This window comes from Sapajus apella, unplaced genomic scaffold (genome assembly GCF_009761245.1).
Source record: "Sapajus apella isolate SASKATOON/1434 unplaced genomic scaffold, GSC_monkey_1.0 scaffold7, whole genome shotgun sequence".
In the NCBI taxonomy this organism is placed as follows: domain Eukaryota; kingdom Metazoa; phylum Chordata; class Mammalia; order Primates; family Cebidae; genus Sapajus; species Sapajus apella.
The window spans coordinates 46,598,986-46,615,815 of record NW_022436947.1 but is presented as its reverse complement, the minus strand read 5'-3'; the positions used below and the strand labels follow the sequence as shown (position 1 = coordinate 46,615,815).

Below are 16,830 nucleotides of genomic sequence, written 5' to 3'. Positions count from 1 at the left end.
GTGTCTGCTAGCATTTAGGATCAAATTCGGTGGCATTCAATAAAAGTTGTACAAATTTTTTTACAAATTAAATGAGAACCATATCAATTAAAAAAAAGTAGCCTTGATTCATCAAATAAATGCTGCGTGAGTGTTTTTCAAAATTAAATTCAAGTAGCTGTTTTTAATTTTGATACTTAAGTGTTTTTTTCATGTTAAGAATTCAAACATATACAGACACATACATACATAGGCAGGTAGCTCAGGATCAGTACATAGAAATTAGTCCCAAGATTCTGAATAAATCACCAAGAGGAGACCTGGATGAATAGGTGAGCTGAAGAAGCAGGGTAGAAAACTTTGAAAAGAGAACTTGCCAATTCAAAACTTTTCTGAAAGAGACATTTTCAAGGAATGAGATAGAGACTGCTTCTCTAATTGGTAAGAAGCATTCCAGTAGAATAGAAATGAGACAAAAAATTTGTATTTGGTATTAAACTAATTGCTTGTCCTTTTCACTCATGTGACAAGTAACTAAATTATTTTGTTTGTGGTCTAGTGTTCTCTCTTCTCAGGGTTATGTATAGAGAAAGTTGTCGGTTGTTACTCTGACTCCTGGACAAAGGTGAATTTGAGTTTGTACCTTTGCAACATATGATGTAATTCTCAGTATTTTACATAATTTGTCTTCCATCATTTCTTTTGTTAAATACCTAAAATTCAAATGCCTCACTTTGGATTGAGCTGCCCTAACCCTATTCTTTAGCCAGTCTGGTCTTTTGAATTTGTATTACTAGGTAATTCCATTCCTATATTTCAATCTCTACCTGCCAAGATATATATATATATATTTCCCACAGATTATTGACATGCTTAAATTTCTCCCATTATAAAACAAAGTGAAGATAAGTGAATCATACTGCAACCTAACAACCACCTTAGATACTTTATTTCTTCTGTCATTGCTGAGCTGCTAAGCTCACACAAATGATATGAAGGCTAATATTTCCCAGTAGATTGGTACTTTTACAAAAATTTCATGAAAACATTATAAGATTAAATAATTTGAAGAATGTTTGGATCAGATAAATTGAAACTGAATTTTTCATTGCAAAATATCTAAGAAATCAAACGAAAATTTTCATTATGAACTTCCAAGATGTTGTCTAATGACCATAAAGATTTTCATTCACCCAATTATTTATTCACAGAGAAAATAATTTTCTCTTAGTACATTTAAAGGCATTTTTGGAAAATTATAATATACATTTAGAGTCTCTAACTTCTCACTCTATATGTTCATCTCAATCCAGCAAAATATGCATTTTGCCCCCAATTTATTTTAATCTTCTGTGACAATTGTCAACAATATTTTCTAAATGGTGGAGAAAACAAAATAAAATAGTAACTAATGATATTTTCAGTTGTTCATTTACTGCATCGAAGTATTTCAAATCAGAGACTCTTCTCTCCCTGAAGTTATCTTTCCCTTTGACCTTTACTTTTTCTCTGTCATGATTTGCCTCTCATATTTGTGACGTTCCTTCTTGGTGTTTTGGAAAGCTGCCTTATATTTGTCCAATTATATTCACAAAAAAAATGCTCATCTAAAGGCTAAAGGTAACTTAATGCTTAAGGGCTGTATATACAGTACTCTTACTATATATATTCACTGGATTATGAAATGTGTTCTTAAAAGAAATCTATCACTGGGCGCGGTGGCTCACGCCTGTAATCCCAGCACTTTGGGAGGCCGAGTTGGGAGGATCACAAGGTCAAGAGATCGAGATCATCCTGGCCAACATGGTGAAACCCCGTCTCTACTAAAAATACAAAAATTAGCTGGGCGTGGTGGTGTGTGCCTGTAGTCCCAGCTACTCAGGAGGCTGAGGCAGGAGTATTGCTTGAACCCAGGAAGAGGAGGTTGCAGTGAGCTGAGATCACGCCACTGCACTCCAGCCTGGTGATGCAGCGAGACTCTGTCTCAAAAAAAAAAAAAAAAAAAAAAAAAAGAAATCTATCTACATTTTCCTGACAGTAAAATTGTTCTCCCTGAATTTCTTCAAGCTTCTGGTTCTCTTAGCTGGCTACTTGCATCTTTTTCTGGTTTTCCTGGGAAATCCTCAAATTTAATATGTATAAAAATATCTACTTTTTTCTGTTGTATCAGAACACATGGCATTACCATCTGTTCACTCAGCCATGTCAGAAACCTAAAAACTATTCTTTTCCTCTTTACTCATTCTTCCCATAAATACGTGACTGAGTTTCAGTGGTTGTGTTTTCCTGACATTTTGCAATTCCATCTCTTTATGTAAAACTTAAGGGATACTAAGTTTGTTTAGTCTGTTACCTGTCACTTGATTATTGCTGTATGTTCCTCATAGATTTATCTTTTCCCAGTCTTAGCACCTAAAAAAGCTTTTAGAATTTTCTAATAAAAATACAAATCTGAACATGTGTCTTTTCAACTAAAATCCTTAAATAATCTTCATTATCTAGAGCATAGCCCAAAGTTCTTTTACAAGTAAAACAATAGTATTTCAGTTCTTACACAATATTCCAGAAACTTGTCACTTCCAGTCATTAGCTGAATCCCACTTACCCTCCTATTGAAATGCGATGAAATATTGTGACTGCTTTGAGAAAGAGAGTAGAGCTGCAATTATCCTGTTTGTCTTCTGGGGTTAAGCATAAAAAGTAATACATTTCTTCCTGGCTCTCTATTGAGAAGCTTATCCTTAAAAACCAACCACCATATTGTGAATTTAGGCACCTCAGATAGACCAAATACAGGTATTCTGACAAACAGCCTGAGCTAAGGTCAAAATTCACAGCTGGTCCGGTAATGATGCTGTTAAACAGCTCTTAAGCATTAAGTTACCCCCAGCCGTTAAATCTCCCAGGTTAGACCTCAGACTGCGAATCAGAAAAATCACAATATCCCATGTGCACTGTGTGAACTTCTAACATTCAACATCTATGGATATAATACATGAGTTTAAAAACATTTGTTATTGAATAATAGATAGCTAGAACAATTTTCTCCATGACTGACTTCCTATCTACTTCGGTGTCCTGAAAATTTGTCTCTGTAAGAGTTGTTACATTATGATTGAATCACGTTAAATTAGAAGCAGAATGTTTATGAGCTAGGATTCATGTTTATCTGAAAAAATACTTTAAAATTGTAGGTTCAACACTTCTGAAAAAAAGGGGAAAATTCCCAGCAACACAAGCATGATTCAATGTTAGAAAATCTATCGAGAGGTCAAAAGACTCTCTGTATAACTAGGAATCATGTTTTCCTAAAATTTATTTAATATCTTAATTATTAATATAGTCACATCAATTTTTATTAACTTTTGCATTATCATTCTCTTTTCAACTTTTGTGTATATTTAATGCATGTTTTTGTAAATAACATGTATCAATATTTTTAAAATCCATTCTGAAAACTCTTTTAATTGAAATAATTACCAAATTTAAATTAACTCTTATTATCCATCACTTTTTTCTTTAACCTTACTTTGTGCTTAATTTTACTTATTTCTTTTCTATTTTTATTTTCAATGCTTTGTTTTAGACTGATTGAATATATTATCTCTATTTTATTTTGGAAATGATGCCATTTCTTTCATTTTGTGATTATTACAAGAATATTACCAACCCTACTTGGTGTCAATAGTCTGGAGTTAGTAACTTTACCAGTAATACAAAAATGTGTTGACACCTCTGTCAACAAGTAGCTATCATTGTACCTGTTAACGATTTTACCTCCCAATGATGGCAGTGGAGGCCTGTTTGGACAGGCTGCTGTGAAGATGCCGGCTGTAGTGGGATAGGCATGGCCAAGACTGCGCACTCCACAGAGCCAGTGGGGGCCGGGAACAGGCAGGAGCGCTGCTGCCTACTGAGTTGGCAGGCTGGGAGTCCTGCACTGCTGGGTGCAGGCTGCGGACGCCCAGCTGCGGCTTCAGATTCGGGCATACCTGTTCTCTTGGGGGTCCAGGAAGCCTCCGCTTCTCCTGCACGTTTGTAAGTGCCTGCTTCCGCCTTCTGGCCTCTCCCTGCTCCTGGGGCCTGCTCTGATTTGTGCCTGTACCAAAAAGCAAAGTTGTGGCCAAGCCCGGGCACGGTTGCAACCCGGCTGGCTGTGCGTGCGTCAGGGTGGTGCTGACACACAAGCCCCCCGCCGCCTCATCCCCCTCCGGATTTTGGGCACTGATTACCACACAAGGGAGGCCACAGGGACTCAGGACGGCTTTGCACTGGACTGCAGGTGCCCTTTGGCATGAACAGCCTGGGTGCTATGGGTGGCATGTTGATGGCGGGAGGCTTTCCACCTTGCTAACCTTCCAGTCGTTCGTGTACCTCATTTTCACTGGACCCGGAACAAGAATTTGGGACTCACCGAATGGTGGGACTGAAAAAGCTGTAACACAAACAATGCGGAAACACATCCCCTGCTCACCACAGTGTGGACTACGAGAAGGAGAACGGAGGAGGAGAAGAGCTGCCGTCCTTCTGGGAGTGCAGACCCAGGGCCTCTCAGAGCCAGGCCTGTGACCCTCTTTGAAGTTCTGCAGTTCCTGGGGTCAACGAAGCTCTTGGGCGCCACAATGTTCCCCTCGTGCAGATGCTAGTGCCCTCAGAGGAAGCTACTTGCGGTATGTCTGGTCTAGCCACAGCCTCGCATGCAGCCGACACCTGTGACAGTGCCTGGAGCCACCCTTTCCACTACAGCCAGAGCACCTGGCTGTGCGCAGTGGCCAGACTGTGCACATTTGCTCACACACCCCTCGCTACTCTACACCTGGCTTGCCCTGTCAGGCATGGTATTTAGGCCAGTAGCGCAAGCTGAGTGCAGCCTGCCAGGTTGAGTAGGCAAAATGAGCCCAGCAGGCGCAAGCAAAACCCAGGCAGAGGCAATGCTGGCCACAAAGTTTTCTGAGTCGCAAAGCAACGCCCCAAGAATCCTGTGACACTAGTATTATTTTTATAAATTTATAAAGCTGCAATGTTATTCCAAGTTCAATGAGATGTTTTAAATTTGATACCTTTAGCTTTAACTCTTTTACTGTAAAATAAAATATACACTTAGAAAAGTACACAAAATGTATCAGTTCATCTCAATTACAACAAAGCAATCATTGTATAAAACCATGCTAAAACAGCGGGGAGTGGTGGGTTACGCCTGTAAACCCAACACTTTGGGAGATCGAGGTGGGTGGATTAGCTGAGGTCACAAATTCGAGACCAACCTGACCAATATGGTGAAACCCCATCTCACAAAATTACAAAAATTACCCAGGCGTGGTGACGTGCTCCTGTAGTCCCAGTTACTCAGGATGTTGAGACAGGAGAATCGCTTGAACCTAGGAGGCGGAGGTTGCAGTGAGCCGAGATCATGCCATGGCACTCCAGCCTAGGTGACAGAGTGAGACCCTGTCTCAAAAACAAGCAAACAAATTAAAAAAGTGATAAAACAACAAAAAAGAGACATATGGTACCCTAGGAACTCCCTTCTTATGCCCTGCAAATGGTAAACTCCCATTTATAAAATCACATTAACATTTGTATCAATTATTTTATTACCAAATTATTTTTCTAAACTTACTCTTATTATTGTTTTGAGACAGAATCTCAGTCTGTTGCCCAGGCTGGAGTGCAGTGGCACAATCTCGGCTCACTGCAACCTCTGCCTCCCGGGTTCAAGTGATTCTCCTGCCTCAGCCTTCCTAGTAGCTGGGACTACAAACATGCACTGCCATGCCGAGCTATTTTTTGTATTTTTAGTAGAGATGGGGCTTCACCATTTGGCCAATCTGGTCTCAAACTACTGGCGTCAAGTGATCCACCCATTATCAGCCTTCCAAAGTGCTGGGATTATAAGCATGAGCTATGACATCCTGTCCTTTTACTGGAAGTATACTTCACTTTCACCTGTATTTAAATTTTTATAATTAGTTATTGCTCTTGGTGATGTGTTTATTGTCAGATTCATTCTACTGTATTATTTTTTATTTTCATTATTTTATATATTTTATTAATAAGGTTACCATAATTTATTCTGCTGTTCTTGCATATTTAGATCATTTCCAATTTTAAGTAATTATGAGTAATTCAGCCATGAATATTTCTTGCCTTTTCACGTACTTATATAAATATTGCAGTTGTCTAAATAACTAGGAGTGAAAATGACGGGCCATATTAATTTATATATATAAATTTATATAATTTGTACATTTCTTATTTTAATATATTTTGTATTTATATATAATTCATTTGAGTTTACAATTTATTCATATTTTGTTTTCTATTTCTATTTTATAAATATATTTTTATATTTTATATTAATTTAATTTATATATATTATCTGCATATAAATGAATTATATATTTAAGTACTATATATTAAAATTATAAATATTTGTAATATGTGTGTGTTTGGTAGATACTACCTTTACCAATTTACTCATAAGTTACATATTTCCTCAACTTTATGGATCATGGCAAACTTTTTTAAAGATAATCTATTTTCACAACAAGAATGTATGAGAGTGTTGATGTTTCTCATCATCACCAGCTCTTGGTATTGACTTTCCAATTATACAAGGATTTTATAGTTATTCCATTACCATTGATTCCTAGTTTTGTTGGATGTGTCTAGAAAATATTATCTACGTGTCAATAATTTAAACTTAAAAGACCATTGTTAAATGGTCCAGTATATTATCAATTGTATAAATATTTCATATGTTCATTAAAAATATCTGAGTAAATTGTTTTATATATAATCACATGATTAATTACATTGACTATATAAATGATATTTATGTAATATTTTTATATTAATTGTATTTCAGATAGCAAGACATATGAAATATTGCTCGATGGCTTGTTGATTTGTCTATTTCTCTTTTTTAGTTTAGTAAATTTCTACTTTATATATTTTCATGCTACAAAGGTGCACACAAGTTTAAAATGTTTATATTTTACTGGTGAATGGAATTCTTAATTTTATGAATCTATGTTTCGCAATCTTTCTATTTTTATTTTTTATTTTATTTATTCATTTTAATTTATTTTTTTATTTTTTTATTTTGAGACAGAGTCTCACTCTGTCACCAGGTGCAAGGCTGGAGAGCAGTGGCGCAACCTCGGCTAACTGCAACCTCTGCCTCCCAGGTTCAAGCAATTCTCCTGCCTCAGCCTCCTGAGTAGCTGGGACTACAGGCACACGCCACCATGCCCAGCTAATTTTTTTGTATTTTTAGTAGAGACAGGGTTTCACCATGTTGGCCAGGATGGTCTCAATCTCTTGACCTCCTGATCCACAATCTTTCTTATGTTTTGCAACCAAATATCAACTTAATCTAATTCTAGAACTGAGATAAAATGAAGCTGGGTCATTTTCTCTGCAAATATTTACACTACTGCCTCCTAGGATGCATCATTTCCATGTATAGGGGTTTAACAGGACAAATGCCTGGTTATGTCTTGCTGTCCAACTTTTGTATTTTTAGAACTGAAAAGGATTGCTTAGTTCTTCGGTATTTTAACCATATATATATATATATATATATATATATATGTATGTATATATGTATTTTTTCTTTTTTTTGAAGTGAGGGCAACTGGGATGAGAGAGGTGGCCAAATGTCCCTAAATAGAAAGGGGCAACTTGTATGATCCATATTCTATTGACTTGCCTTAACAGACAGGCAACTATTTCTACCTCTCCATATTTCCCCCCTTTTCTGAATCTGAATTGGGGAGTTGGTAATTATTTACTGCCATATTAGATGACTATATTCTTTTTAGTTGCCCTACTTGGGGACATTACTGGTCTATCATTATCAGTAATAGTAATTTTTTAGATTTTTCAACACATTTGCAACTTTGTTCACTATATATTCCTGAATTTCACACTTTGGACTAGGAAATATTTTCCATGACTCTGAAGTATGTCTTTTAGAATTTTCCTTAATAAGAATCTGTTGGCAGAAAAATTAGTATAAACATTTTTATTCTAATTTTAGAAAATACTATGTTGATTATTTTTTTGTATTATTTATTGTATCTTATTTTATTGAAGACAATACACTCTCATATAGCTTCCACTTTTGTACTTGGAAAGTTCATCTTACTGTTATTTATTTGACTGTAATATTTCCTTTCTCTCTGTGTACTTTAATGTCTTCCCAATTCATTAAGTTGTGAATTTTTATTTTACTCTACTTGGGATTCACTGGCATTCCTGATTAAGAGGAGATTTCATTAGTAAGAACTAGAAAATTCTCACTTACGGTCTCTGCAAATACTGCCTATACTGCCGTCCTCTATTTCCTTTTTCTGAAATTGCATTTGAACCCATATGAGACTTCACTTTATCCACAATTTTTATAAATGTATTATTATATTTTTTATGGTTGTGGGTTTATATTGTGGTTCACAAAGAATTTTTAAAGCTGTGCCTTCCAGTTTACTAAGTATTTTAGCTAAGTATCACTTAGCTTTTTAAATCCATCTTTAAGCCCATACATTGAGGGTTTCATTTTTTGGTAATATTATTAATTTCATTTTATTTTTATTTCTAAAAGGTTTATTGGTGTTCTCCAAATCTCTTTTGTAACATGAGTAAACATGCCCTTACTCAAGCAAAATAATGCTTTATGACCCACAGAGTATGAATTCAGTCCAACAATGCTTGAATTGACTATAGTTACACATTTTCATGGATGACTTCTCTCTGTTCAGTGCCAAAGTTGTACAGGCAATTTTCTTTTGGTGAAAAGGTTTGTTCCTAGTTCATCCTTTACCTCACTCTATGCCTCCATGTGTTCCAGATCTGCAGGCAACGTAGTTGGTTTCCTTTTAGATTCTTTTCTTCAATTTTTTTTCAATATTTTAATTTATATTTATCATATTCTTATTTATCTTTTCATTTACCTATTTCAAATGTAATAAAATCTACAAAGCATCTTTTGATATACTAACAGTCGAGGTAGCATTGATTACTTTCACGTTTCTACCCACACTAAGCACAATGCATTCGAAAACGCTGAACCTATGGTATCTTTCAAACTTATTTTTCTATATATCTGATTTCCCCAACAGTTTATAAAATTAATTAAGACTGCACCTAACTTACTGATTTATATTCATGACACCTACTACTGATTTTAGCTCATAAAATACACTCTGTAAATGGTTAGATAACTATAATTTTCAAGATTAGATGCAGAAATCACTCTCATTTAAGTTTTACAGAGATTCTTTCCATTAGGGTTGCTATGAAAACCACTGGTTCTTCTTTAGTGTACACAAATAATATTTTTTTAATTTTAAAATGGCTTCTATTGTTTGACCAGAAACTTGGTCTACATTCTACAGCAGGAAAATAACAATCGATAATTAAATTGTTGAGTGCTTAATTTATATCATACTGTATGATGGATGCTGACATTACAGAAGTAACTTTTATGAGTCAAGTCTCAAGGATGTGAATTTAAACCAAGATTATTATTTTCTCTTTTCTTTTCTCTATCAGTTTTTTCTCCTGACTCTTAGTTAAAATCTAGGGCAAGTTCTATGATTTAAGCAGTCATGCTCAGATGATAAAAATTCCTCTTGTCACTTCTGATTATAAATATAATCTGATTTCAGAAATAGTCAAATGTACAAATTTTATTTGAATGTAATGCTTTCCTCTGTTCATCTTTTCTCAGCAGTTGGAAATGAGGGTCATGATTGATTTCTTCTTTATTTTTTTCAGCTAGCTTTTTTTTTTTAATTATACTTTAAGTTCTGTGATACATGTACAGAATGTACAGGTTTGTTACCTAGGTATACACGTGCCATGGTGGTTTGCTGCACCCATCAACCTGTCATCTACATTAGGTATTTCTCCTAAGGCTATCCCTTTCTTTGTCCCCCAGTGTCCAACAGGCTCCAGTGTGTGACGTTCCCCTCCCTGTGCTCATGTGTTCTCATTGTTAAACTCCCACTCAAGTATGAGAACATGTCATGTTTGGTTTTCTGTTCCTGTGTTAGTTTGCTGAGAATGATGGTTTACAGGTTCATCCATGTCCCTGCAAAGGACATGAACTCATCCTTTTTTATGGCTGCATAGTATTCCATGGTGTATATGTGCCACATTTTCTTTATCCTGTCTATCATAAATGGGCATTTGGGTTGATTCCAAGTCTTTGATATTGTGAAAAGTACTGCAATAAACATATGTGTGCATGTGTCTTTACTGTAGAATGACTTATACCCAGTAATGGGATTTCTGGGTCAAATGATATTTCTGGTTCCAGATCCTTGAGGAATCACTACATTGTCTTCCACAATGGTTGAACTCTGTAACATCTGCCCAGAAAAGAAAGAGTGGGTAATCCAGGAAAAATTTTACTGGATTAGTACTATTTTGAACTTTGATTTTCTTTTGCTGTGGCAGATACTGAAGAATACCTTTTCTCTTCCAGAGCATTTCGTGAGAGATATCCTCAAATTGCTCATCATTACTTACCAACTGCGCTCTACAGTAAGTAAATAACTCTTCTGTACTGCTGACCACCTGTTATTTTCCCCATGGTGCTCTTATCATGGCAGTCCACTTACACTCAACAGTCTCTGTGGCAACCCAGAGTGTAGGAAGTCTTCCAAGTCAATAAGACAGTTATGGGAAAGTTTCCTTATTTTTCTCACATGGCTACATCTGATTTTTGGGAAACACACTTTTGAACCATCATCTGCAGAAATTTTGGTCATTTTAACACAATTCTTTATATGTTGCCACATGAAATACCAGTCCAATTCTCACCCTTTGTATTTCCTATGTGCATGGTAGCACTTTATAGTTTTCCTTAATTGGAAGAAGACTTATTTAAAATTCTTCAAATTGCCTCATTATAGTCTCCAATGCGAGGCTTAAAGTGAAAAATAAGTAATCTTTTTGCTTTCCCTATTGAAATATGGATTGCTATTTAAGGCAAAATTCTATGCCAAAATAAAAAAAATCCAAATTTCAAAATCTTTGCTGAAACATCACATTAACTTACATAGCCAGAAGATGGGTGATGGTCAGAAAATTCATTTTTATTCATTTCCTATGTGATTTAAATATTGATTGCTTGCCATAGTCTTTAAAATATAAAAATATCCAATATCAGTTATCTTAAGATCTCAGCTAAAATGAAGAAAGAATCTCATTTTAGCCTCATTTTATGCAAAGATGAATAGGAAGTTTCTGTATAGGAGTTCACATTGTAAGATAAAATAATTGGTATACAATAATTACTGACAAAATGATACTTGCTTTAAAGACAAATAAACTATGTATGCTGAGTCTCCCAGAGAGTGGAGAATAACTGTGTCTGGTTATGTAAGGTAAATTTTAAAAGGCAGGTAATATTTGAGAGATACTTGAAAGAGGGCAAAAAGTTTGGCTGGAGTAGAATAGCGAAAGTCCATCCAATGGGAAGAAGCTGTATGTTCAAAAGCAAATAGTATCGAGAGAATAATTTTTTTTGCGGGGGAGCAGAAAAGTAACAAGCTTTGGTAGTCGCAAAAAGTAGGGAGTAGAAATTATGCCGGTTAAGTATTTGGGGCAAGGCATGACAGGCTTTATCCCATATTTTTAGAAAATTGGAAATTAATAAGATTTTTTAATTCTGGAGATTAATATGATGAGATTTGGTCAAAAGTAAAATAATGTACTTCACAAGATGTTTTGCACGAAGAAATGTTCCAAGGCAGAGAAGTTGAAGATTCTATAGAAACTGCTCAAAAATCAGGTTCAGTAGTTAAATATGTGTGGGTTATTTATATTCAACTTACGACACTCATTAGCCTAGTGAATATTCTGACAATTTTTGGGATAAAAGAATCTATTAATACTGACTTAATTCAACATCAATCAAATGTGTTAGTGCATATAATTTTAAGAACTATTAATATCTTACAGAGATATCAAATAGTAAGAAATTACCTTCCAGATAGCCTGGTGTTGATGACATTTATGACAGTCATCAACATTTATGAGAGAGGCTATTTAGAAAGTGATTGCAATTGTTTCCATGAAAGATCTTCCAAGAGTCTTTACTACAACAGTGACAGCTGGGATAATGCAGAATACCAATGCAGAGGATTTATTGTACAAGATATATTGAGAGATTGTGCAAAAATGAGTAAAGTTTCACTTTGAGAGCTCCATCTTTCAATTGCTTGTGCATGTAAAACTATTCACAGAAAATAGGCAAGCACACAAAATTTATGTTTATCTTACATTAAAACATCCATTTGGTCATCTTCTCAGAAGTATTATGCATTACATCAACTACTGTTTTATTGCCTTCCTGAATGTGGATGCCACCTGCTAATTCAATTGCTAAATGTTTGATAATTCAACACCCACAAGATTTATCATTCCACCTCACACTCACAGCAGACTCCTTTCTCAATGATGGGAAAATATCTCTGAATAAAAACAATTAAAACATATTTAGCAAAGAAGGAAGTGTCTAGTTTTACGAAGTAAGTATTCTGCTTAAATAAACAATGATACACTGAATTTCCTTAATTATATTTTGTATTTTTTTTTCTGATAATGTCTGCAACTTGGAAGGAGGAGTTAGGCTTTTTAAAAAAAACTGTGTTCATAGCTTTGACAAAACTTTCCATTTCTTATTGAAAAGCTATATTGTAACTTTCATTTCCAGCCATAGTGCTGATTATACATCCTGTGGGAAAACAAACATTGACACTGAATACATAGAAATGCTGTTTCTAAATGCATAGCTGACATTGTAAGATATTGAGGGAAATCCTCAGAAATATATAATGAAAAAGAAGCTGAAAACCACAGCTAAGTGAGGCCTGCGATCATTAGTGCCTTAAGGGCATTTACTAAGTTTAGTAGCTGAAATCTTGGGTTTTAATGTTTGTATAAGTGAAAGTATGCAAGGCTTTGGTTGTGTCTAAGATGGTTACTTAGAAATAAGAATTTTCCCTAAAAGAAGAAAATTGAAGAGGTACAACTTTAGGAAAGTGTAATTTTAAAAAGTCTTCCCACAGGCAACATCAGGCAATAAAATATATTTGTATCAGTTCGCATCCAAGGCAGAATATTAAAAATAGAACAAGAAAAATTCTATTAGCCATTTATAATGGTATGCCTGGCCTCATAAAGATACTAATTTGAGTTTACAATTTTTGAGTAGTTATTAAGTGAATGATCAATTTAAATTAGGTTAATGTTTTATAGCATTCTGAAGTGCCTGGCAGAGAGACTGTCTCTCTGGAAAGAGACCTATGTATGAGCTCACAGAATATCAAAATAATTGAGACAAAAATGGATACAGTTCAAAGAAAAATAGATGATTACATAACCATAGTGGGAAATTATGACACATCAATCTCATTAATTATCAGAACAAATGCATCTAAATTAATATGCACAGAGGACATTTTATAAGTCAACAAAATATATACAAATATTTATGTGCATATAAAACAATGCACCTTTAAATTACAGAGTGAACCTTTAAATTACAGAATGATTCTTTGTCTAAATAAACACAATGATAAAAATTTAAAAATACTTTAAAAAGCAAGATAATAAGAATATGACATCAAAATCTATAGACTACAGCTGAAAAACCATTTAACAAGATGGCATCTTAAATTCTAATCACCAAAATATGAAATAAAAAACAATAAAGAGGCTTCAAACTGCCAAAATTTGTTCTCTTGAATGTATCACAAGATAGAAAAAAAAAGATATAGTTGATTTGACAGAGAGAAAGGGAATAAGTAATGAACTATATTAGAAACAAATGAGCAAAGATAACCACAGATTAAATTATTAACAATATACTAAAATAGTTTAGCAAAATTAGCATGAAATCCTAGAGAAATTAATAATTTCTAGAATAAATAGAACATCAAGTAAGCAATAAGTCGATTGAAAACTTAAGAGGATCCGACCTTTAAGTACGTTTTATCAGTATTTCAAAATCTATACCTTTATATCTCACTCATCAAGGTAAAGGCAATTTAAAAATAAGATTTACAAAGTAGCAGTTAATCATCTGATATAGGATTTTCAAAGGAACAACTAAAATTATATATATATATATATTCTCAAATCTTTCAATATTCTGTGAGATCATAGATCTCTTTGCAGAGAGGATTTTTCCTCCGCCAGGATCTTCAGAATGCTCTAAAATATTTACCTAATTTAAATTGTTCTTTGACTGAATAACTACTGAAAAAGGATATACATGTACACCCTTACAGATATTAGAAAAATCAATTTTTTGAGGCTAGTATAAATTTCATATTTTACAGGATATTAAAAGAATAGAAAATATCCAACATACTCTATATAAATGTTTATAGGTGTAATTCCTAAATAAGATATTCACAAATAAAATACATATCTAGTAACTGTATAAAATGTACCATAAAACATTTCCATTTAATAAAAATACTGCAAGGATAGTTTAACATTAGAAAATATGATTTAACACATTAAATCAAAAGAGAAAATGCATATAAGTATTTTAGCTATTGTAGTTTTAAAAACATAAAATATAACATCCATTCATGATAAAATCTTTTGGGAAACCAAGAGTAGAATATAATTTATTTTTCCTGAAAATAAAAATATCATAAATTTATAATTAGTGTCATATGTAATGATAATATGTATTAGAGATGTCCTTTTGAAATCAGGATAAAGCATGCTTGCTTACGCCATTTGTAATTAACATTATACAAAAAGGCATTGTACTTAGCATGTTAAGAGAAAAGGAATAAGAAACAGTAACAATGTTAAAAAATGTAAAAGTGACTCCACATATTACAAATTATATAGTTTTGAAAACAATATGATTGCCTACATAGAAAACTCAAAGTGAAGAAAATTATTGAAATTATTTAAATAATTAAAGAATTAAAGTGAGTTTGCTATATTAAAAGTTAATATATAGCAATCAATTACATACTTATATACCAATAAGAAGTAGCTAGAAAACGTAATTGAAAAAAATGTAATACCAATAAAATTATGCACATGGTTTTTAATGAGCCAAATTCCCTTCATAAGAAAAATGGTTGCCATTGTAGGACTTCCTTTGTGGTTGACATTTCATCTTCGCTATCCATAATTTTTCCTTGGGCTCTTGATTCCCTGTGCTCACATTCTTTGTATTACAGAAACAATCAGAGTAGAGTCATGGACTTTAATTAGTTCATTAGATTTCAACTAAATTTAATTAGATTGTAATCAGCTTAATTAGACTTTAATTTGTTAGCAGTATGTAACATTTTCATCCAACAGGATGAAAAGTGGAACAATCTCCTCCTCAGAAAGCAACTTTAAAGGTGAACAAAAGTGTCAATACAATTATTTTAGCATTCTGGAAATTAACCAAAGATATGCATGCAAATGAAGAGAGAAGTATTATTCATGAAAATTGCTGAAACAAGGACGGATGTAGGTCTTTTTTTTAGCTTTCTTGATGAATACCATTCTTATGCCTCACCAGTAGCTCTATTGCTGGGCAATTCGACCTGGATGAGATAGGCTAGGAAACCAATAGTCTTAGTGCTGGTGCCAGAGAAACTCACTTGATTTCTAATCTTTTCAGTTCCAGAGGTGTTCTCATGAACAAGTAAATAAGAACAAGCAGTCCTGCCAGCCTGAACTAGATTCTACTTGGTGCAGGCAGTGGACTGGCAGATTAGCAGAGGATTTCATAGGAAAGACCAAGAAGTTAGGGATACATGGAAGGCTTGTTAAGTTCTTCACATATCTCAGGTTGACAGGAGTTGTTGACATGCAAGCAACGTTGTATAGTTAGCCCATGCCACCCCACATTCCTGGCTGATGAAGCCAGTACACACACACACACACACACACACACACACACACACACACACACACAGAGAGAGAGAGAGAGAGAGAGAGAGAGATTGAAACTGATTGGCAGAATCTAAAAGTAAGGGGAAGAGTTGAAAATGGCCTGTAGTTTGATTGTTCTTTACTGCAAACACATAGATCCATCTTTAGAGAGTTGAATCCTTATTGGCTCGAGGTGTTTGAGTGCATCCTCTGGCCAACTTTTGGCTGAACACAGGATATGCAGATACAGGGGCAACCTCTAGGAATCCAGGCATACAAATAAGCAGAAGAAAATAAACTGAGCAAGATAGACACACAGAGTTACATCATAGTCAAAGTAGTGAAATTCAAAGAAAAAACTCAAACCTTGAAAGCAGTAAGAAAAAAATAACTCATCATATGCAAGAAAGCAGACATAATTAATGGTTTACTTTCTATTAGCAATAATGGAGGCCAAAAGCAATGGAAAGACATTGTCAAGTAGGAATTATATATCGAGAAAATTCATCTTTAAAATATGAGGGTAAAATAATGTTTTATTCGGATAAATAATTGTGATACTTTTTTAACCAACAATTGTGTGTTAAAAGAAATAGTAAAAGATGTCTTTCAGGCTAAGAGAAAGTGACACTAGAAAATGACCTTAATTCATATGTTGAAATGAGGAACATCAGATACAGTAAGTTTACCATAAGTACAATTTGGGAGGCCAAGGAGGGTGTATCACCAGAAGTCAGGAGTTTGATACCAGCCTGACCAACATGGTGAAACCCTGTCTCTACTAAAAATACAAAAATTAGCTGGATATGGTGGTGGGAACTTATATTCCCAACTACTCTGGAGGCTGAGGCAGAAGAATCACTTGAACCTGGGAGGCAGAGGTTGCAATGAGCCAAGATCACACCACTGCACTCCAGCCTGGGTGAGAGAGCAAGA

General features: G+C 34.4%; 1 long non-coding RNA gene across 1 annotated transcript in view; it reads left to right on the top strand.

The window, feature by feature from the left end:
• Positions 1-7,817: 7,817 nt before the first annotated feature.
• LOC116550426 overlaps positions 7,818-16,830 on the top strand; it is a 24,980-nt gene continuing 15,967 nt past the window's right edge. Inside the window, exons 1-2 of the long non-coding RNA XR_004268397.1 lie at positions 7,818-7,829; positions 12,044-12,046. This is a non-coding gene — a long non-coding RNA (uncharacterized LOC116550426). The remainder of the gene's footprint in view (positions 7,830-12,043; positions 12,047-16,830) is intronic.